Source organism: Temnothorax americanus, unplaced genomic scaffold (genome assembly GCF_048541705.1).
Source record: "Temnothorax americanus isolate GAGA-0224 unplaced genomic scaffold, ASM4854170v1 Scaffold1, whole genome shotgun sequence".
In the NCBI taxonomy this organism is placed as follows: Eukaryota; Metazoa; Arthropoda; class Insecta; order Hymenoptera; family Formicidae; genus Temnothorax; species Temnothorax americanus.
Window position 1 is genome coordinate 8,900,305 of NW_027509230.1, and position 23,503 is coordinate 8,923,807.

At 42.5% G+C, this 23,503-nt stretch overlaps 1 protein-coding gene across 13 annotated transcripts in view; it reads right to left on the reverse strand.

Moving 5' to 3' along the window:
* Window positions 1-18,126, reverse strand: part of LOC143897516 (bromodomain adjacent to zinc finger domain protein 2B) — a 162,447-nt gene extending 144,321 nt beyond the window's left edge. For 7 of the 13 annotated variants that reach the window (XM_077406382.1, XM_077406375.1, XM_077406372.1 and 4 more), the window contains exon 1: window positions 17,006-18,125. The gene's annotated coding sequence lies outside the window, so the exon portion shown is untranslated. Of the gene's footprint in view, window positions 1-17,005 lie in introns of all 13 variants that reach the window. The other 6 variants (XM_077406297.1, XM_077406278.1, XM_077406324.1 and 3 more) reach the window with 2 other exon arrangements.
* Between the last annotated feature and the right edge of the window lie 5,377 nt (window positions 18,127-23,503).

Genomic DNA, 23,503 nt, shown 5'->3' on the forward strand with positions numbered 1-23,503 from the left:
GCATAGAAGAGAGACAAGGAGAGAAGGGATGTCTTCGGTCGGAGGATCGGTCGACAGGAATGCAAATTGGGGGCCACATGTAGGAACGTCCGTCGAAATCGGTTAAGGGGGAGCGACGATTAAACGCTTCTATGCGGCTTCTATTCGGATTGTCTCGACAGATTGGCATTACGCTATCGATCCGAAGCGAAGACGTCAAAACATACGTGGTAGATTGCATGCGAGATGATTAGTTCTCGCATAGCGAGAATCAACGCGTTTAGAGTTGCAAATAGCAGTCTGTATCTCCAATAGTGAGAATTGGAATTAAAACTTTGGAATTAAAACGATGCGGGTAAATTTCATAATTTTTACATCTTTTCCATAGTTTTCGTTTTCAATATAAAATTTTGAGACATGAAGAGTCAAAAATCGAAAATGTTTAGTGAATTCGCTGTTAAAATAATACAGAGTATATCAATTCGAGAAATATCCGGGTTAAACACGCACACATTACATACATATTTCATTATGTACAGTAGTTCGATGATGAGCATGATCACTAACCATGCACTCATCCATGCAGTAATAGTTTATACGGTGGTATCAGGAAATCATTATAGCGATCAAACGCAATGAAAAGCGGCGCAGAAATTAACGTGAGGTGACGTAACGAAGGAGAGATAGCGAACAATTAAAATCGAATATAGGTAATCGATAAGATTGGGGGACATGCGACGTGAGCGGCAAGAGGAAGAGAAGGACGAAGAGGGGAGAGGGAGAAAGAGAGAGGAGGAAATCGGCGGCGGCGTCGAACGGGAATATCGAATACATTAATCAATAAAGCGCGCGAGAAGACCAGTTCGTCTCTCAGGTTAGAACGGGGAACGAACACTGCGAGAGTAGGAGAGCGGTATATCAATAGAAGACGCGGCCAGCGAATTGTATAATGCAGAAAACCTGAATAGCGGTATTTGTCAGCCTCGTTCTCGCCGAGCCGTTCAATGGCTGATATGTCACAATTAATGCCGGTCCTTGCTTGTATCCTATTCAATGTCTTCCAATTGCTCTATTTTTTTCACATAAATTTCAAACAAATCAAACTTTGTAAATTATGAACAGGATAGCGATAATAAACTATCATCAAAATTGTCGTTAAACTTTAACTTTAACTTTAGTCCATTCAGTTAAAAAACTTTAACTTTAAATTTCTAAAGAATTGTAACAAACTGAATTTTTTTGAAAAAAATAAAAAACCTATTGCATTGCCGATTCTTCAAATAACGAAGAAATACAAAAATCGTTGGACTTTGAGTTCGTTTTTTTATCACGCCTTTCATTGTTTTGGATTACACTTGAGTAGAAAAAAATAAAATTCGCAGAATAAAGAATCTGATACTTTAAGTATCTTATGCCCGAGATTTTAATAAATCTCGTTTGCCTCGCTCGCTCTTTAGGAACGTTAAAAAAGTAACTTATACAAGCAGCTAGTATATTCATCCGAGAAAAGTATGCAAAAGAGGATTACATCACGCGTACGCGTCCCATTCACTGTACTTTTGAAAGTTTTTCAAACAAACACAACGAGAAAAAAATGAATAGAAAAAAAAGAAATTATCGTAGAAGTACCTAACTAACAATAAGTGTGCGATACAGATATAATGTTTAAAATATTTTAATTGTTGATAAAACTAAATGTGGTGATCAATATAATTTTAAGCTTCTTCACTTGAATTAGCACAAAACTTGGTACACCCGACACACAAAGAGCACGATGTTCCGAGAGCCGACATCCAAAAGATAATTAAACATAACGCGCGATCCGCTTCGTGCAGTCCTTATACATGTTTGACGCACAACAGCTGACGTGCGATCGAACTTCGCATATAAAGGTCGCGCCCGATCTCTCGGCAAAAGGGGAACGGACGGAGAATCGGCGATTTTTCCCGTCGTCGGTCGGCGATAAAAAGCTGGAAAGTTTTTCGGCTTCGCTCGTCAGCACGGGGCGGGGTCTACGGGCATCGGCTTTTTTATTTTTTTACCGAGAAGACCGTTCTCTCCATTTTTTTCAAGACAGCTGCGCGAACGACGCGGAATTATTGTGCACTCACCTACCGTGCGCACGCTCCTGCCCGCTCGATACGCATGCACGTGTGTGTGTGTGTGTGTGTGTGTGTGCGTGTACGTGTGCGTGGCATGAATCTGTGCCACACACATATAGTTTCAAGAGGCACGTTACGGCGCGCAGCGTCGACCTTCTTATATGGAATCGCGTGCGAGCAGGTACGCTTGCGAGAAACGACCGAGGGGAAATAATACGGTCGGTGCGTATGCGCGCGCGTACGTGTCGCGAAATCACGAAACGAATTACTCTAGCTCGACCGCTTCTTCGTTAGGCATGTAAGATCACGCGCGCCTTATCACGTATATTTGTATAGAAAATAATAACTTCGATAAAATTATGCCGTTAATTTGCAAATTTTATGTCCTCGTGCTTTCCATTTCGTTCGATATCTATCGGCCGATCTGTGTGCCATTTCATCGGATAATGCATAAATTATTACCTACGTAAGCTATATCTGTTTAGTAACACGCGAGACGTCACTTGGGATTTCCATGCGTGAATTACCGCGGAAGAAACAAAAGACTTGATGTTATGCATATATCACATCTGTCAGCGAATGCACGTAAATATGCCAGCGTGTAATATACACATAAAGTGCATGAATTTGCTGTCTGAACTAGTTTCTGAGCGAATATAAAGATATCCAAAGCCAATTAACATATAAAGCGTCGTCTACAATACACGGAGTAAGCGTGGAGTAAGGAGTAAGAGTAGGTGTAAGAGGGCTATTTTCGGTTTAAGAGAGCTGACACACGTAAGGGCGTAAGCGAAATAAATTAATTTTATTTCTTACTCCTACTCTTACTCTTACACTTACGCTCGGCCAATCAGGCTATAATGCTTATACTCTCTTGCTTACTCCTGCTTACTCCTTACTCCACGCTTACTCCGTGTATTATTGTAGACAACGCTTAAGTCATGAAATCGCTTTGGATTTGTTCCGATATATATAAAAAAAAAAACGTCCGAAACGACGGTAAAAATATAAGAAAAACGATGAAGCACGATATTCGCTTCGCATTAATCACTCCTTCAACTCCTGTATATACGAATTGTGATTGCGTCAAGAATGAAATTTGTCGCGTTTGTACCAACAATATATTTCACAAGTAGTATACGTGCGGGTGTCATATTGTGAATCGCGATGTAGCACAAAGATTTGGAGACGAAAAGTGTTCTCTTTGCCCAACAAAATCATTTATATATATTTTCTCTTGTGATATAAAAAGAATATTAAAGACTTTATCTAATATTCAAAATTGATTTTCCTTATTTTATTTTAATAAATGATCATTGATCAAGAGACGTAATCTTATGATATTCGACATTTACGCGACTTACACGTTCCCATCTTATTACGACTGACATATAAGCAATCGACGGATGCGATCTCTGTATCGTCGATATATTGTTCGAATATATTGTATAACATCTGTCATTGATCTCTCTCGAGTCCACGCGGAAAGACAAGGTCTGTGTTAAACGAGACAAATAATCACCATGAATGAAACCGCGCGGGTAACAATGCGCCTCTTCGCGACCGTCGATGGCATAAACGATACGATAAATTATTTTTCAGTTTCGCATCAGTGCGTTAATACATCGAACGCTTTCCTCCGCGTTACATTAATTTGTTGTCGATGCATCGTATATTCAATAGATTATTTCAAAACAAATCGCTCACCACTAACAGCTGTCGGAGTTACTCGAGTCATTTATTCAATCCAATTCTCGTATTAGATTATGCTGGAATTTGCCGATATTACATTTAATAGATATCGTTTGCAGAGAAAGAGAGAAAAAGGAGAAAGAGAGAAAGAGAGAAAAAAAAAGAGAAATTGATATTATTGAATAATCCAATATCTCGGTAGAGCATAATTAAAGACAGAATTATAAGAAAAAGTTTCTCGAATTTTTAATTTTCGAAGTATCTGAAGTTACAATTTCTAATAAACGTTTTAAAACATATATAATTCTTCAAAAAGCTATTATGTTTATATTATAAACAATGCAACTGTATTTATTTTAATTCTAATTAATTACGTATACAATTATAAAAATCAAAGAGTACGAAATACCGTATCATTTTAGATTACACAATTGACGTAATTAATAGATTCATATAAAATAGTTTATCAATAAATATGCCAGCTCATTTAGTAAGAGCGGTGAAATGGTAAACGTATAAATTCGCTAGCAACCCAATGTTCAACTTCAATTTCATACACGTCCGCAGATGGGCATTCACGACACACGAATGTGCCAGTCAACTCGTATCGATCACTCGGTGGCCCTCGTGTAACCGTGTCTCCCCTTCTCCATAATAGGCAACACCTAATGAGTCGATAGACGTCGTTAGGCGTCGTTAGACGTTACGGAAATTCGATTATCACCGAACGCAATGTCGAATATATCGACGCGTTATTCTGCGCGACTCTTACACACGTGATATAATTTTTGCTCTAACGTAAACGGTCAATGTTTGCATAAACGTGCTCACTCATGCATGCATATGCAATAATACTACGCGTATAATATATTTAAATTAGACCACGTCGTTCTCTCTCTCTCTCTCTCTCTCTCTCTCTCTCTCTCTCTCTCTCTCTCTCTCTCTCTCTCTCTCTCTCTCTCTCTCTCTCTCTCAACCCATGTCGATTCTTCGGGCGTTACATTATAGATATTTAGAGAGATACTGTATATACTAATCATAATTCATAAAGAACAGAAAATTAATTTTTATATTTGTAAATTCGTGTTTTTTCAAGTTAAATTGTGCGTACTTTTAGTGATTTGTTTATTAACAAAATGCGAACCACTCGAAGTCTCAACACACATTCTTCTTATGACACCTTAAATTCTCAATAAGTAAGTAAACAAAAGAGTTATTAGTATCCAACTGACATATGGTCGTAACTGGCAACAATATGACTAATTAGCATAATGGTGAGAGTGAGAGCCGATCGAGTAGCCGAGCACAGTGCCCAGAACTAACTCCACTTGACACGGTCATTGTCATTTAAATCATCCAGCGCCAAAGCTGAAAGAGTACGCCGCGTAACAGACGTTCATTGTTTTAGCACCAACGCGGAAAAAGATAAATAAGAAAATAATAAACGTACAATGCACCGTAAGTTTTTATCATGGAGAAGAATATCAAAATAAAAATATTCGTAAAAGAAAAAAAATTCAACGGCGCTTTAACTGAAAAACAAACGAATTTTAATACATATTTATTCATATCCTTTATAGAGAATGCTTTTCTCGGACAATAAATGCTTTCTTGTTTAATAACGAATAAAGTTTGAAATTTTTCGGTACTAACATAAATCGATTATTCTGTTAGAATATATGTTATGATAATATTACAAAAATTAAAATAATGTGATTAGAGATATATTTATAAAGTTCTCGAGATATTTATCAATGGCTATTGACATTTTGTAGATAAACTTGAGCCAAATTTAGCTTTTTGAATATTGCTTTCTTCCGAATAAATATTAAGAAAACGAAGATTGTAAGTAGTATCATGCACTTGCGATTAGATTACGGTTATTATCGAACAATGCAGGATTTCGTATTTAGACCGCAACTTATAGTTAGATGAACAGATTACATATCCTAATAGTACGTACTAGAGGTACCGAGGGTCAATCACTTGGTGTGGAAACGACCCTCCCAACAGAGGCGATCCCGAGAATCGCTAACGGTAAATGGAAAACTCTCTTCGAAGTCCCCTCGTAATATCGCACGATATACAACTATATCGTTCGCTCACCGATTTTACGATCGCAGTTTGCCAACGTGCAGTCGTTCCACTTGCGCGATAATACGAATTCTATATTTAAATGGACGCAATTAATTATCAACCGGCGAAAACGGACGTCACTGAACGCTATTACATAAAAGAAAGTGCGCACGGTAATCGACACCATTATACGCGCGATATAATACACACGCACGTATACTGTACCATAAATAGATAAAACGCTAAATATGGCATGCGATGTGCTGTGTTCATTCATTTATATGAATTTCGAAAATGCGTAATGTTATAAGGTATACGTAACTTATTTATGTCACTATGGGGATTGTGCGTAAAATTAAAAACACAAGACATAACGAACGTAATCTGCTAAATGTAACATGTGATTTAACAGCTTAATGACACAACGAGCGTGTGGCATGACTCTTCTTCTCTTTCTCTCACTCGTTTTTAGAAGCAGATCGCTGATTCTAAATTCTAATCGATAACAATCGCTGATCAATCCGTGCTCATTTATATGACAATCGTTTCCGAATTCTGGCAAGTCCCCGCAATTTCTCGCGACCAATTATCACGCGTTTCGTCGCAACGGCACGCAAACTACTATTCCATACCTTTGCGTGCGCGTCTGCCGGCTCTGCAGCCTCCGGAAGAGAAGCGGAGCTTCTCCGCCCGCCGCCTGTCGCCTTTTCTTCCTCTCTCCTCGCCCGCCCGCGGCTTTTCCAGCTTTCAGACCCTCTTTTTCGACTCGCAGCCACGTATAGCGAACAACGAGGCCCACGTTCGATCACCGCCGAGAACCCGGGCGCATCCTTTCTCTCGCCCGTTCTTACGCCTCTCTCTCTCTCTCTCTCTCTCTCTCTCTTACACCATCCGCCTTTTGTCCTACCCTCTCGTACGTACACAAACGTGCGCGGAACGCGTGCACATGCTCGGACACACTCAACGACGCGCAACCTTTCCACTCTTCTCGATCCGTTCCGCCGACAGTGCATCCACCGCTTTCTTCTTGATTTCACTCGTTTGCACAGAAATCGAATTTCCACGGCGACCGAGGCGACTGACGGTGGAAAGGAGAAAAAGAAGGCAGTGCAACAATTGTCGTACAACGATTATGGATGAGATTAAATTAAATTGGAAAAAAAAGGATATATTTATATTTAAAAAGGCACGAGTACCGGAAGTAAAATCGCGATATTGTTGAACGTACGAACCTCGAACGTAATGCTGCTCAATCTAATCAACAATTCGTAATACATGCCGCGGTGATGTATTCATCGTACCACGAAACGCATGAGATGAGACGATGATTTCAACGTACGATATATGCTCGGTTGGTAAGTTTCCTTGCGCCTATTCTCTACTCCACTGAAAGAGACGCGATCGCCTGCCCTCCTCTCTCTCTCTCTCTCTCTCTCTCTCTGTCTCTCGCCCACCTCGCTCGTCTCGCCGAACAACGAATACGACACGACGTGACTTCTGGACGAAATGTGTGTGCCGGACGGTTGTTGTGTGGAAAGGAACGCTGCGAGATCCGCCTCGCCGCGCCGCGAGGATGGAGCTAAAACGAGTTTCGTGCGCCTGGTTTCGGGGGAAAGGTCTTTCGCGATGAGTCTACTCGCTTCGCTCACACGAACGAACGAACGAACGAATGAACGCCGCTCGCTCGTGGATCTTGGATTACATTTTAGCTCGGAGATGCTCGCGAACGCTACCTTACAATCAAGAAAGGATTCATTGTGTCGTCGAAAGTACCACTTTACGATTGGAATGCAATCCGTTGTTCATAAACAAACCGTTTTAGTTAGGAAAAGAGGCTATACTGTTTTCTCGTAGAAAAAATATTGTTCGAGCGAGTCATGCAATCGAAGAAAAAAGCATAAGCTAACGTTTTGATATAGATAACAATGGGCATTAATTGCGAGCGACGAATTAATTCTGCATTTTCTGTAATGATGTATGAACAAGTGGAATTTATGTCAATATAAGTCATAAAATAGAATCTCTCCGAATACATTCCGATTTGTTTTATTTGGAATAATTTTTGTACAACTTTTTGTCGTTGATAAATGTATTCAGATTTTCATGTTACGGGAAGAAGAATGCACAAACGAGTTATAAAACGCCTGGAAAATGTACCGATAAAATACTAAGGTTTCACGAGCAGTTACAAAACAGTAGCGAAACGGGTCGATCTTAGAATTATATCTTCTGCATACTCCATTCGAGAAAGAAAGAGAGAGAAAGAGATAATTTCACGCTTGGTTGGCCGCTGTTTATATATTCGGAAACCTGCTTACGCAGCCTTGACATTGTGAACGCCGCCATACATGATATGTCCGCCTCACAGGGGTTAACATTTGCCTATAAATTAATTAGAATAATTCGAATACGCTTGTATGAAGTACGTTCGATTATGTAATTGATTATTTCATGAAATCTCCATGTGTATTAATCTCCAGGATTTCTTTCAATTCTCCGACGATAAAAGTCTTTTTCGGTTTTGAGCGAAAGAATAAATCAAGCTCCCTTTTATACGGCATTGTTTATGGAATGATCCAATACAACTATTAATACACGCATACATGCACAAAATTACAAGCTACATTTTCTTCCAAGTTCACGATTGTTTCCCTATTTAATGAAATACTTGCATGATTGTGCGAATTGCTAATGAAAGATTAGCTTAGCGTGACGACATTTGCGAGAGACGTATGATCGAATATATTTCTTGCTGTGAACCACGGGAGCGGCCTTCTCTTCTTTTACCCGTCCTCCAAACAATGAATACAATACGACATGACGTATCGCAGACAAAACGCGCGCGCGAAACAATGAACTCAGGAAAAAAAAAGCTGGATTTGACGGAGCGAGAGGCCGGCAAAAAACTGCGTTGAAAGCAAGAGCAGGTTTCTCGAAGTCGCCAAACGAATCATCACCAAAGTCCCTCGAATATTCATTTCTGCAATTTTCACGACACGCTCTCCTTCTCTCGGTAAAAAGAAAAGTGTGCGCACGTTATCCTCACATTTTATATAACTTAATACATATCAATATTTCCAATCCTCCTGATATAACCAACCCTTTATATACCTTTTAGAATAAAATAGTAAAAGTATTAGAGAGCCATTTTGTGAGATACATACAAAAAATAACTTACAACTACGATCGCACGGAGACTTTTTCACAATTTTTAATTGTACTTCAGTATAAATATCTTGATAAACCAAATTAATGACTAGCACCGTAATGCTATAATGTACCTATATACATTATCTTATATTTGCATAGTAAAAAGGAGATTTGCATTTATAAAGTAACAATCGGCTTTGAGTAACAAGTGGCAAAGTTATACGGAAATGTTAACAACTCGAACATTCGTTCGACAAGACACGCCGAGGTAATCATTGCACTGTTAATTTCGACGCAGCTGACGCAAGAAAATTCCGCACGCTCGCAACTACGATAGCCACGCGGAAATGGTCACGACTCGAGATTTTCATGTGTCACTCGGTTGAGACATTCGCAATAGAACTCGCGACGCTATGCTTCAAGTATTGCGGCAATTCTGTCTCGGAAACCGCGTAAATGAGTCTTGCGTAAAGAAACTTACTGTTCAAAATAATTTACTATTAACAGCAACTAAATTTACGATATTTCTGTGCTTTCTCATATTTGAATAATTCTCATTATTTTTAGTAATTAACACAATTGCGCAATTTTTGAATTATATATCTCTGTTAAAATTCTATCGAGAATTCATGTTTTATCATTGAGAATTCTCATTTTCTCGCGTCACTCATGTTCCGTTTCCGTTTAAGGTTTGAAAAAACGCACGTGACGACAGCCCCGACGACATGGCCGTTGCGTTGCGACGGTCCCCCGTTTCGAACACGAAGCGATTAAGTAACGAAGCGCGCTCGCCCGCTCGCGCGCTCGCTCAGTCCCTCTTCTCCTCTCCGCTTCTCCGTTCACCCCGTGCACGAGAATAAATTCACCCTGTACGGGTCGCGCGGGGATCGATACGCACGATTATTTCGGGAACTCGCCCCGTCGTCGTCCCTCGAGAACCGACGAGCGCGCGGCAAGGCTCGGGAGGAGAGCGCGAGCGAGGGAGAGCGAGCGAAGGCGAGAGAGAGAGAAAGAGAGAGAGAGAGAGAGAGAGAGAGAGAGAGCAGAGAGCCCTTCTCGCTTCCGCTCCCCTTTCTCTCCCTGAAACGGCGAAGGCTGCGCGAGAGATAGCGCGGGGAAAGCAATGCTCGGGAAAGATCGAGCGAGCACGTATAGCGACGACAACGACGCGCGCGGCAACGTTTCCCGGATCGATTTCCGTCGAAAACGCGCGACCGCGGGTCATCGCGACGACTACGGCTCTCTCGTTCTTTGTCCTCGGTGATATATTTTATGCTCGTCTTCTCGCGCGAACGAATCCGAGACTCCCACTATACCGAACATTACGAACGTCGTTGCGTGACCGAGCGAGCCGGGGTCTCGCAACAACAACGGACTAAAAAGTAAAAATTATCCGACGGCGTAACTACGAGCAGCGGCTTCCTCGCCGCGCGCATCATAACTTCGACCAATTTAATGAAGAAAAAACGAGAAAAGAAGAGAAAGAGCGATATACTAATATATAATATTGACACAAATATATGCGATGATTTTGTATATTTTATTATAATTATCTGTGATACTAATACCAACTTATACTGATATACTAAAATAACGATCACGTGCGGTTAAGTGAAAGCTAGGACATTTTCGCATTAGAGTATCGCGTCTGATAAGAGTGATAAGTTTGTACCGCTTTGCCGTAATCCCTTGGTGCATATATCCATACATTTGAAGAACTTTTGTTGCAGTTAAATAACAAAGTTAGGACACGGTTATGCGTCCATTCATCAAACTCACTCGAATATATGTTATACTGACACACATTTATAGAAGATAAGTGCGTTTCACCGAGGAATACAATTCTCTATCCGAGACGCCAATCGTCTCTAACGAGCGGATTGTAATCCACGATCGAAATGTTACACGCGTGTCAAGTTTCTTTAACGTTTTCGTGCATCTGCTATTTCAAAATCATCATCTAATCGGGTAAAGAGAAAAGAAGATCTCGTCAAAGAGGCGCGCACGACGATCGTCATAATCTCATCGGATTTATAGAGCGTAATGAAACTCTGCCGGATACCTAAGTTAAGAAACGCTCGAGGAATTCTTCGCTATGCGTATTCTCTATCTCCTGCGATTCTCTCTCAGGAGAATAATTTCTTAATTTCTTCTCAATTTCGTTAAATATGTAGACCGGTACAAAATATTAGGCTTCTGTTTTAAAAATAGCATTAGTATCTAAATGAATTACGGAGACTCTTCTATCGCTCTATTCACAGTAGTATCATGAATTTTAAAAAGTATAAATATAAAATTATTCACACGGATTCTGGTCTTCGAAAGCCTAATTCGAAAACGTGATTTGTCCATCCACCGTTTCTACATTGAGAATTAATAAAATTAGTTAAGTTATAAATACGTATTCATTCACAACGTGCTAGCTAGTAGCCTCGACGGATTCATGGGTTTCTTTATTCATGTATGCTAATTGCGGCGTACAGATTACGCCGGTCACGAGATTCGATAGATATCGCGGTAAGCTAATCAAGTGCAACAGTCGATATCGATTCCACGAAATGCTAAAACCTCGGCTAAAACGCACAAACATATATTATTGAACACGTTTTGAGCTGTATTTATGATTATGGTCAGACGGAAACTATTAACACTTAGATAGCAACATTTGAAAATGGAACATTCTCTCTCAAAATAAAATGTCTCGCATTTTTACATATTTTTCAAATTCATTAACCGAGGGAATTCGTATGATTTCAGCGAATTGAACTTTCAATGCTATATAAAAAAGAGAAAATGTGTCTCGCAAATAAAAGATCATTTCCGCAAACGAATAAATATATCATTACCTCGCTTTTACATTTTAAGTAGCTAAAGTCAATGACTAATTAATTTCGAGCTGTCAGTGGCGCGCCACAAGGAACTTGATTAGAGAATCATTTGTATATACAATATTAAATCGCGCAGAGAGACGACTGAGTGCAACGTTTGTAGATTCGGATATATAGGCAGATCTCTTTGTCGTCGATCACGAAGGCTAACGTTCGTACATTACACGTTGCCGGTTTTCACAGCACCGATAAATATCAGCTGCGTCGTACGTCCACCATGGCGTTCCTCGCCTTCGGCGATTAGTCACGTTTCGATTTCGTGGGACGATCGACCGCTGCGCGAAATGGGCCGCCTGCTAAGCAACGCGTTTCAAACGGCAAACGGCCATTCGTGGCTTACGAGCCTGCTACGTGTCCACGTAAATTTTCGTTTCGACTCAACAAGCTCGGATCTTTGGCGTTTATTCGGGACTAGACGCTATAGTATTATTGCGACTTATAAAAATAATTATTTCATCTTGGACAATAAGACACTCTTTCGAGAGACAATATTATATAGATTATAGAGGTACTTTTAGTAACATAAAGAAATCGATCCACAGTTGTAATAAACCTTTTATAAACCGAATAATATCAGTAATGATTGAACGATAGCATTTACGTTCCGCGTATCTAAAGCAATTGCATTATCAGTCAGCTGTCGACCAAATGATTAATCGTATCGTTGTGCGCTCGTGCCGCTCGTATATGCGTACGACTTCACGATCGTGATACGAGACGCGACGTGTTGTTTTCCAAACGTATGTACTTTCCGAAATTTAGCAGCGACTCGACGACACGCAAAATCGTCCATCATCGAGCGTCACGATATTCAGATTAATTTTCTATTGTTATCAGCGCGTCGCGTCGTGGACGTTCTCCGCGCGAGTCGCCTTTGCGCGTTGATTACGACGTGAACGCAATTTAAAACGGAACTTGAACTGAATGAGAGATTATATAGGCGTGCGCGCGGCCTTCTGTCGCGTTATCGACCGCTTAATCACCAGCAAGGCGCACCTATCACCGATAACAGCGCGCGGCTCCGTATATTCCTGTATGCGAGGCTCCGTCCGTATATTCCTCCGACGCGCGACGCGTCAAGACGCGACCTTCCCTCGCCGACAAAAACAAAAAGGAGATCGAATTTAATAACCTGAATACGGTCGCGAACGACGTGTTCACTCGACAAATATTCCACAAACAAGCGTCGCACCGTGCGAATTATCCATGTTTGCCGAATATTTGATGACTGCTTTACGTGAGCGTTAGTTTCGTTATGAACGAAGAGTTTCCGTCGTAAAACTCTCTCATCTCTTTATTTTTACCAAGTTTAAAACATACTCCCATTCGGACGGCCCACTTAACGACTCGCTATCCATCGTTACAGGGTTAATTCGATTATCGTCGCGTCACAGGGCCTAGGAAAAAAAGGGACAAGAAGAGGAGAAGTTTGCGAGTTTCTGACGAACGATACCGGTTCGAGACCGAGACAAACATCGATCGGACGCGTAACCGCGACGATACGCTCGTCGCAGATATATACGAGACTCATCGGCAGGCGAGACGTGTGTACCCATCGATCAATCCGCAGTGTGCTTCTCCCGCGTTAAGCCAGATCCACAACTAAGCAGAAGTGTGTGCGGTTCACGCACGGTTCATGGATTATGCATAATCTACATAGATCGTGCGATAGTTCACGTAGACGTAAACTATTGTTGCTCCGGCAGATACCCGATATAGCAACAGCGAACAGCGTCACGTTACGGAGCTTTATGCGAATCGCAAACTTGCGGACCGGTGCTTAATTTCCGGTGGAAAGTAAAATTTTTTTCTACTTGTTTCGAGTGCACAAAGAGCATAAAAATGTATACGCACAAAACGGCTCTCTTATTATAATATTGTTCGTACATTTCCATAAATTTTTAATTAGGTGTATATACATTAAAATAAAGTTGTTATCGAAGTAATCTGTCTTATTTTCATGAAGAAACGTATTTTATGTAATCTGTGAACATTAGAAGAAACGCAAAACAGAAAAGTTTTTACTTTCGATAAACGTGCAAAGTTAATTTTTCCAAAATTGTTTACTTAATACTTATTTGTATTATCCTAAATATAAAGCTCCACTACCGATCAAACGCGAGAGAGTAAAGAACAAAGCAATAACGAGAACAAAGCCGCGAAGATAAAGCAGTCTTTACTAAGCGGATCGACCGTTTCGGGAGCGTCTCTGAATTTTCCTTACGAGCACGTCGAGAGATTCTTGCGTTAAATGCCCCACCGGGAAAAACGTAGAAAGACGAAAAATGAGGTAGAGAGCCGACCACAACTTCTCGACTGTCGCAAGAAGTGCCCTCGCGAAACGGCGCACATCTCTCGCTACTTGCCGCCCGATTTAGGTCGTTAACGGTAAAACGCCGCAAGGAAGCAGCTCGCGAAACCGAGACAGATCCGTTACCGATGGTGGCTCTCGATTTTGCCGGCTTAGCTCGCTCTGAGAACGACGAGAGGACTGATGGGATGCGTCTCACGAGAGGACTGGGTGCTGTCTCACGAAAATTGTATCGCCGGGCGGTATCGTATTTTTGTTGTCGCTTGATACTTAAGAAATGAAGTTCTATAGGAAAACTAATAAAATTTCTAAGCCTAATTATATATATCGAGAGATCACGCAAAATAATTTTATTCGGAAGTTTCTGTCGACTTTCCACAGTTATATGCATATACAAGCGATTTTTTAAATAATATATGTTTATGTTTTTAAAAACTGTGGACTTGGAATTATCGTGGTAATTATCGTAGCAGTATCGCAATCGCGCAGATCGATTTAACGAGAAAGAATCACTTGTCCTAGAATAAATATGCAATACCGCAGTGACCTGCTATACGCAAGAATCCAACCCCTTGCCCTTCAGGCTATTTCAGATCCGTGTTACAACGGCGGATGCATAATAATTCGGTAATGTCGGGCTTCCCGTAACACACTTTGCCGCACGTAACGCTCGCGAGTTACGTAAGCGCGGAAAAGCGTTAATCGGAGTCGATATTCCAACGGCAAATAATTAGTCGCGCCTCCACGTCGTCGATCGCTTCCCACATGGCTTTTTCCTACGAGATTTCTACCTCGCTGTCGCGATCTGCTGTGCGCACAGAGAGAGAGAGAGAGAGAGAGAGAGAGAGAGAGAGAGAGAGAGAGAGAGAGAGAGAGAGAGAGAGAGAGAGAGAGACAGACAAAAGCAGTAGGAAAGATTTCCGAGCGCGACGAAACCCGATCGCGATCGCTAACGAACGCGTTTCTCGCGCGACACGTCTAATTACTCGAATCGCTTCGACGCGTCATTCCCTCGAGGACGAACCTCCTTGAAAGACGCGCGAAACGATCCGTTGTGCCATCGCGACATTAACGAAATTACTCGATGTCTATCATTTGACGACGTGGTGCTGCGCGCCGGAGGATTTTTCAGATCTCTCTCTCTCTCTCTCTCTTTCTCTCTCTCTCTCTCTCTCCCTCTCCCTCCCTCCCTCTCTCTCTCTCTCTCTCTCTCTCATTAAATATCGCTTAACGTGAACCGTACCCAATTGATTTTCACCTCCGCATTTAGATTACACCTTTAGCTAAAAGTGTGAAACAGCTATATAATAAATCGACGTATATATACGTCAAACTAGCCCAGTCTACGAGGCATCGTAGCATTTACGTAATGCTAAACACTGAGATATGAACGTGTCCTCCAATTTTCCAAACATTCTTATCATATATCGTTTAATCTAATTCAACTCACTTCACTTCGCTTAATCCGTTTTCTACCCAAAGAGTGTGGAGGTACTGATTCAACTCGTGACAATTTATTGAATTTGGATTCTTTAATTTAAAAGTTCTCTTTATTAATTTTTCTTACTCTTCCGCCTATTACGATAACTATACGATATTTAGAGAAATATATCATACGGACGGATTGTAGTTAAGCAATAACATCAGTCGAAATCTAAAATGTGTGGAACGCGCGAACGAGGGGAGGGAAAAACGAAAATAATGTTGCGCTTCTCTTTTTCTACGCGAAACACGCGGAGTACTTTTCGTTCACGTGCACTACCGTATATGAATGCGTAATGGAACGACCGAATGCACGCGCTATGAGGGAAATGCAAACATACATATTTCACTCGCAGTGCGTGCATTCGTTCGTTCCTCTTCACGTCTTCGTATAGCACGTATTTTAATGCACACGGGGCGACAAATATTCATTTGTTTTATGTGGAAGAAACGGCAAGCTGCGCGTTGGCTTCCCGTTTCCTTTATCCTTCTTCAACGTTTCAATATCCAACTGCGATAGGTATATATATAATGCTCCATTTATCTACAGCTGCGATCGCGAGAGATATCGTTTAATGCCTATACTCCAATCTTTCACTTCTCGCTTCTCGCCGATTTATCTCGCGTCTTAATAGAATTATAATGAACATAATTTCGTTTGGTTTAATTTTTCATGTTATACGAATGCGATAAAAATACGAATTATTTTTATCGCATTGTTTGAAACCATAAAGATAAATTTAAGTGCCGCATAAATTACCATCGAATCTATATAAAATCGCTAATCTACGTCAACTGTAAAACAAATTTCAAAGTTTGTTCCACCAAGCTGACACGTAAGTGCACGTTACTCCGTTTTAGTTGCTCCGAGATTTCGATTTCACAAGTTCACGCTACAGAGATCAGCGGAATCAAATTAATAATTCAAATTGTAACTTCGCCGTTTTTTCCATCTCGAACACAAAACATACGTTGAGAAACCGCGTGACGATACGCAAATTTCGCAACGAGGCCAACGAGATTTTCGATCGTGATCGTGAAAAAGAACCGCGGCGGTCGTGGTTATCGCTGTTTATGAAAGAAAAAAAAAACCGCTCACCGATATCGCGCTGCGTCAACGGAATATAAACGCGTCACTTCTCGTCGCGTACCTCAACCGAAATAACTCGGAGCACTATCTTCGTCCGCAACATCTCGACGAAGTCACGAGAGGCGCGAGACCGACGACGACGTGGGGCCGCCGCGCGCGCCGCAGTAAGGCGAGAGGGAGATAAAAGAAAGAATTACACACACACACACACACACACTTTGTATTGTAAACTCACGAGAGAGAAACTTCCTGTGGCGGCGCACGTCCGGGCTTCTCTTCCCCACACTCCCCCGTTGGCTCCCGCGAGGTCGCCGGGCCGTTTACTCCTGGAACGCACAAACGCGCCGTGTCACCTTCCGCGGTTTCACGAGAGCTCGTCGTCGGGCATCACCGCCGGCCGCTCTCTCACTCTCCGTGGGGGACCCCGCGCTCCGCACGGCGCACGCCGGCCGACGAAAACCGAAATGGGAACGTCGGGCGCGTCGGTCGGGTCGGGTCGGATCGGATCGCGTCGCGCCGCGTCGTTGCGTGGTGTTGCGTCGCGTTATGTCGCGTCCTCCGGTCGCTCGCGAACTGCTCGCGAACGGCGAGTCTCTCTCTCTCTCTCTCCTTCTATTCTTGGGCGCCGCTATTCCACGAACACGATTCCGTTCCCGTCCGCGTCACTTCGCTTACTCCGGGATATCCCCGTTACGCTGTCACGAGGCGACGTCGCTCGTGAAACCGATCGTAGGCCCGTCGCGGTTACGCGTCGCGAAGAAGGAAGACCTTCCGAGGGGCGGGGGGGGGGGGATCTCGCACTCCGCGTCCCGAGCTCGGGTAACACGAGCCACAACCGGCAAGAGACAGAGAGAGAGAAATTAAAAAAAAAAAAACCTTGGCTCGCGCACCTTGTCTTCTCACATTCTCTCTTTCTCCGCTCCGTTGTCTCGGTCTCCGGTCTCGTTTGATGTCCCGGCACGGCACGGCACGGCGCGGCGCGTCACGAACGTTCAACGAGCGGATAGATCGCACGGAGGATAATCGATGCCTATTGTTTCTATCTTTTCTGTCTTCGCGCGTCGAACTGCCCCCCTTCTCACTCGCTCTCTCTCTCTCTCTCTCTCTCTATCCCCCGCGCACTTTCGACGCACTGCAGTAGACAGATGACACACGGTACGCCCGTCGTTACTAATACACGTTTCTCCCGTGTCGCGTCTCACGCGATGGATTCACTCGCGCTCGGCTGCCGCTGTTTCGTCGCGCTCACGCTTGTCCGCCCCGAGAGATCAACGTAGTTTGGAGGCCGTGCACGGTCACAGGTCTCTCGCTCGACACGTCCGAACGTCGCGGGCGCCGATGGCGGAGTGAAACCGGTGGCGCCGCGAGCCCCGACGCTGGCGCCCTCTCCACTCGCGGCGGCGGCGGCCGCCCACCGGCGCGGCGCGGCGGATGGAGGGACGGAGCCGCGCGCGCGCGACCGCGACGCTCTTCGGAGACCGGAATTATAGGAACAGGAATACGCGCGCGCCAATGGTACACATTCACATACACACGCTATTCGTGCACTCGACACGCGCGCGCGCGCGCGCCGAAAAGCCGCGCGGATACGACAACTACACTCCGCCGAATCTATAATGGATATTCGCATCGACGGACCACCTGGCCCACCGACGTCTCTCCCCCCCTTTCCTACACCACCTAACGGGTGTCCATCGATGCGCACCGACGCGATCGCGGCAACGCCGTAGCGACGCGCGTTGCGCTTCTCCCCGAACCTCGTCGTCGTCGTCCTCGTTGTCGTCGCCGTTACAACGCGCGGCGCTATTGACGGGATGTACGGGGCGGCGGGGTTGCGAGGGGAAAACGTACCGTCGAGTTGTCGAGACGTTTGGTAAAAGTTCGCAGTCGGAGTAATATTCCGATCGGTTTCGACGTAGCTCGCCCCCATGTGCCGCGCGTCTCGGTCGCCGACGCGATCGCGGAAATGGAATACGTTCGAGGAAAAAAAAAATTGGCTTGCCGAGACGCGGCATTGAATTATTTACGTTTCGCATTGAAACGCGCGCATCGAATGCAACGAGTCTTATATTAGAGCTGGGAGCCGATTCTTTTATTCAAATGTTTGAAATACAACGTCCGCGAAAATGTATTTACGATCCTGATTAATTAAGCGTATTCAGGATGTATCTCGCGTTAAAACTCGGCAAAGTACGGTAATGAACGCGATTACGAATTCAGCCATATCTCCGCGATTCTAATTTCGATCGCTTTTAGGCGCCGATGAAGCGCTACGAAAAATTCGCGATAAAGTTTTCTATACACATGCGCGCGCGCGCGCGCGTGTGTGTGTGTTATGTCCGTATCACACTAGCGATTGGCGATTGCGTCTACGTTTGCGTTTACATCTCTTGACCAATCAGAAAGTAGCTGCTGGCGATTGCGATTCACGATTTCCGTTCTGGGATCGATCATGTATTTTTTCCCCCAGTACGGAAACGTGAAAAGTTTATCTCTTTCTATTCAACACCAATAGAAAGAGATAATTACATAAAACTTTTCACTTTTCACGTTTCCGCTCTAGGGAAAAAGTTACATGATCGCTACCCCTTGATTGGTCAAAAGACGTAAACGCAAACGTAAACGCATCGCCCAATCGCTTGTGATATAAGCATTAGATGTATAGAACTGCCGACGGCGCGCGATACGAAAATACTATTTTTAATAATGAGAATATAAGATATCGGCGCAGTTAGTTATAGAACGATAATTTATGCATACCTGGCCACGATACCGCGTATCAATCGCGCCTTTGTCTCACGTCGGTGACAAAATGGCGCAACGTCCGCGAGAATCTTCCTCCGTGCGCGAAACGGACCGTCGATGGCGTGGATACCACGATGCTGGGGCGCGATCGGCGACGTTTAATACAGCGCATCGCGGCCGATACTTCATGGGAATGGGAGACACCCGCGTACGAGATTCACTTTCCAAGACAATAAATGTACGTATAATCGCGAAAGAGGCACAAATCGCGTTAAGAACTCCGGCGAGTCATCGCGACGCGTTCCGCGAACTGAATCCGCGATTCAAAACTCGTGAAAACGCGACGCCCTGATTGCCCGAATGTTCACAGGACGGTTGGTACCGGCGCCACGGCGGACCAATCACGCACGCAGCTCGCACAGATCTATTTATTATAATTCACGTATACCTAACGTAGAACGACAACACTTTGGAAAAAGGCGCGGAAAAAAAGAGCGAAAATGTAATCGACCTGAAACGAGGCTTTTTCAGCGTTTAAAACGCTGAAGTAAGATTCGAAATGTTTTGATAGATATTGGAAATGATCGAAACAGAGTGAATCGTGACAAGAAATGTATTCGATGCAGCTATTTACGGAACAATGATGATTACGGAATAACGAATGTACAATACTACAATGTTAAATATTAAAGAATCAAGTTTGAACCAGTATCTTAAATTAAATAATCTTTTGTTATTTTTAATTACCGTATGTGAGTTAATATTTATTATTTTAACACGAAACAGTATTATTTTAACTTCATTAGTTTAGTTAAATTAACGACATTTTGTGTAGGAGCAGTGACCTATAGAAATAGTTAAAAATGACTCAAATTGAGTATATATAACTTGACACTACGAATTTAATAGTGTGAAGATACCGAAACGCAGGGCAGAAGTAATAAAAGTCGAGATTCGTTATTAAATATTCGGGCAAACCGCGGATATCTGGAAATGTTCGGGACAGCGTACCGCAACGTAGAAGTACATATATGAAAAGTTCCAATTTCCGATACACGCAAATGATGTATCTCACTTTTGTTTTTCACGCAACCCATTTTCTCGTTACCATTCGTACCTTGCTCATCTTTTAAGTTCAGTCGCAACGTTTGTAAGAAAGATGTTAGCAGCGATTCTTTTAAAATTAATGATTCTCATAAGATCAGGGGTCCTCGATATTATCTTGTTGATGCTTTAGACGAGTTTAAATATCTGCTCAACACGTCAAGCTTCGTATCCGCACTAGTGTCTAACAGATAAGAGATAGTAAGATTTTTATTACACATTACGAGAAAGCGTATTTAACACGTCATAGCCTCATAAGTATCTTAATTTTTTTTATCGCGGCCGAATTAGACGCGGAGATATATATGTCGTTGTATGCACAACTCCGGAATTCGACTAAAAAAACACAAACGTTCTTTCGATGAAACAAATACAGATCGAAACAATTAGGAACATTCTTGCTTGATAGCGATAAGGTATCGAAGCGTAGAAAAAAAAATCATTAAAGTGTTTTGTTCCAAAAGGCAAAAAACAAAAACATTTAGAAGAAAACTATTATAGTGGCGTTTTGTTTCAAAGAATAGGTTAGCAGTAAGGCATTATAATGCCGCATAATGGTAGTCAAAATATAATACACGTGAAAAAAAAAACGACGTTTAAAGAAAAACCTTCTACGACGCGTGTGACGTGTGAAATGCGCAAACGTCTCGCCTGGTGATCTCGCGTTGCGCGACACAACTCGATGTTATATTTCATTTTGAATTCCTCTGACCTGTATCTTATAAATTATGCAGTACGATATGGAGTGATAAAAACCTATTTGTCAAAGTTTCACGGCTATGCGCAAAATATACGATCGCCCTGGCGGCGTCGAGTAAGCGCGGCAAGTTGGATGCAAGACCGTGGTTATTCGACACATCGCGGCGAAATTATTTCGGATCGGGAGCGGAAAATGGCGCGGGTAACTTGGACGCGACGAAATAATAGAATCCTCTCCGGAAAGTTATCAGGTCCTCCCCAAAGAAGCTGTTAATCGATGTCGCAATTACCGCGTGAACAAAAAAATCATCGGTTCTTATTATACTCGATTAGACCATCGGGACAATTCGTCGTGTAACAATATTGAAGTTTAATAATTTATCTTACGTTGATTACCGACAGGTCTTAGTCTCTCAGTCTCAATAGACTGTTTACAAGCGCGCTTTGAATACGTTAAATGTTAATGTCGCGCCAAGTCGCGTGCGGCAACGAAAGTTTAAGATGAAACTTGTCGCGCGACAACTCTGATGGTTATTTCGAAGACGCCACTTCAGCATTCACCGCCGTCCGCGGCGCGTTGTATTTCGCGACCGTAATTATTTCGGCAATTCGCTATTTTCATTAATTCTTCGTTAATTGCAATTATTTTCTCTCAGCCCCTATTTATTTCCCCCCAAAACAAACATTCCGAAATTACATCGTTACCGTTAATGAGTTAAGCTACTGCAGTCAGATCCAAAGCTGCATTTACATAGATTTACATGACTATTGCGAGCGATTACGCGATTATTTGGAAACGTCGGATGAGTTTTCGCTTTTCAGTTAACATCGCCGTTTGTCGCGCGTGATAATTAAGGAGGCTCTTACCCGGCTGCTCTAATCAATGTAGCAACCGAAAAATTATCATTAATAATAATTGGTTATAAAATTATCGGAAAATTAAATAAAAAAATAAAGAATGGTTTTTACATAGTGTAAGAGTAAGTTATATGTTCTATTAGTGTAAATATTAAAATTTATACAATAAGTCAGTTGACTACGTCAGAGTGCTAAAGAGCAGAATAATAACATGCGCGTGTTACAACGTCGTCTGCAGCAGTCTGCAGCTATAAGTGAGGTGTAGCCGTGTAGCGCTGTAGCGATTGACGCGATGAAGAGATGGAGCTAAAAGAAAGATATAACGTGAGAATGCTGAGAGGGAAAATGAAAGGAAAATTCTCGAAAATAAAGGTTGTCAATGCGCGAGAGAATAATTATGCCGCTACCATACAGCGCAGAGAAAAGACATGTGCAAGTGAGGTTAGAAAGAATAATTAACATTGTTTACTTTTTGATTTTCAAGGTTTGATTGGCAAATAATTGAAACTTATTGTTTATATAGGTACAAAACAATTCTCCGGAATGTTTGCATGCAGAGGATTAATACAACATTTGTAATACAACATTTGAAACTTGGCGCGATTTTGACACTCGGAAGATCATTCGCCTAACCTGTCGTACGTCATATTAAAACTACAATATCTTTTATAACTCATCGTCAACACCAAGTTTTCTTCTTATCATTAGAATTAATTTCATAAAGATCTGTCGTTTTATGATCGAGGTAAGAGCCTCCTTAAACGTAAACGTTATCCGCTTTCTTTTCTGCGTCGCAATATTGCAGTTGTGGCCGATGTCGTCTTGCCAAAGGGATGTAGACCGTATGCGAGATGAAGGAAACGAAATCACCCTTGAAATTTGGTTTGATTGCGCGCTATCGCTATAATACGTTACGGACTTACGTTACTGTTTATTGTTATTTCGCTTTCGCCTCGACCTTTCTCGCTGCGCATATCGTTAAAAGAATCGTTGTTACGTCTCTAACGGACTATAACTTCCCTCCTTTCCTTTCGCGTTCTCTCCTCCTTTTCCTAACTTACGTAACGCAACCAACGCGATCGAACGTTAGCTGCGACGGTCATCGCGCTTCTGCGCTTTTCTCACGTGGATGCGACGCCTTCGTCGCAAAGCATCCAGAAGTTAAAAGGATCCACCTCGGGAGAAAAATCAACTGTAAATCGTCGAATATATATAGTTGGAAAAAACTCATAAAGAAAAATTATATCAAGTAAAATACAGAGATCACGTGTAAAATTAAAAGAAACATTTATACACGCGCGATAATTACAAGAGAAAAATTTACGAA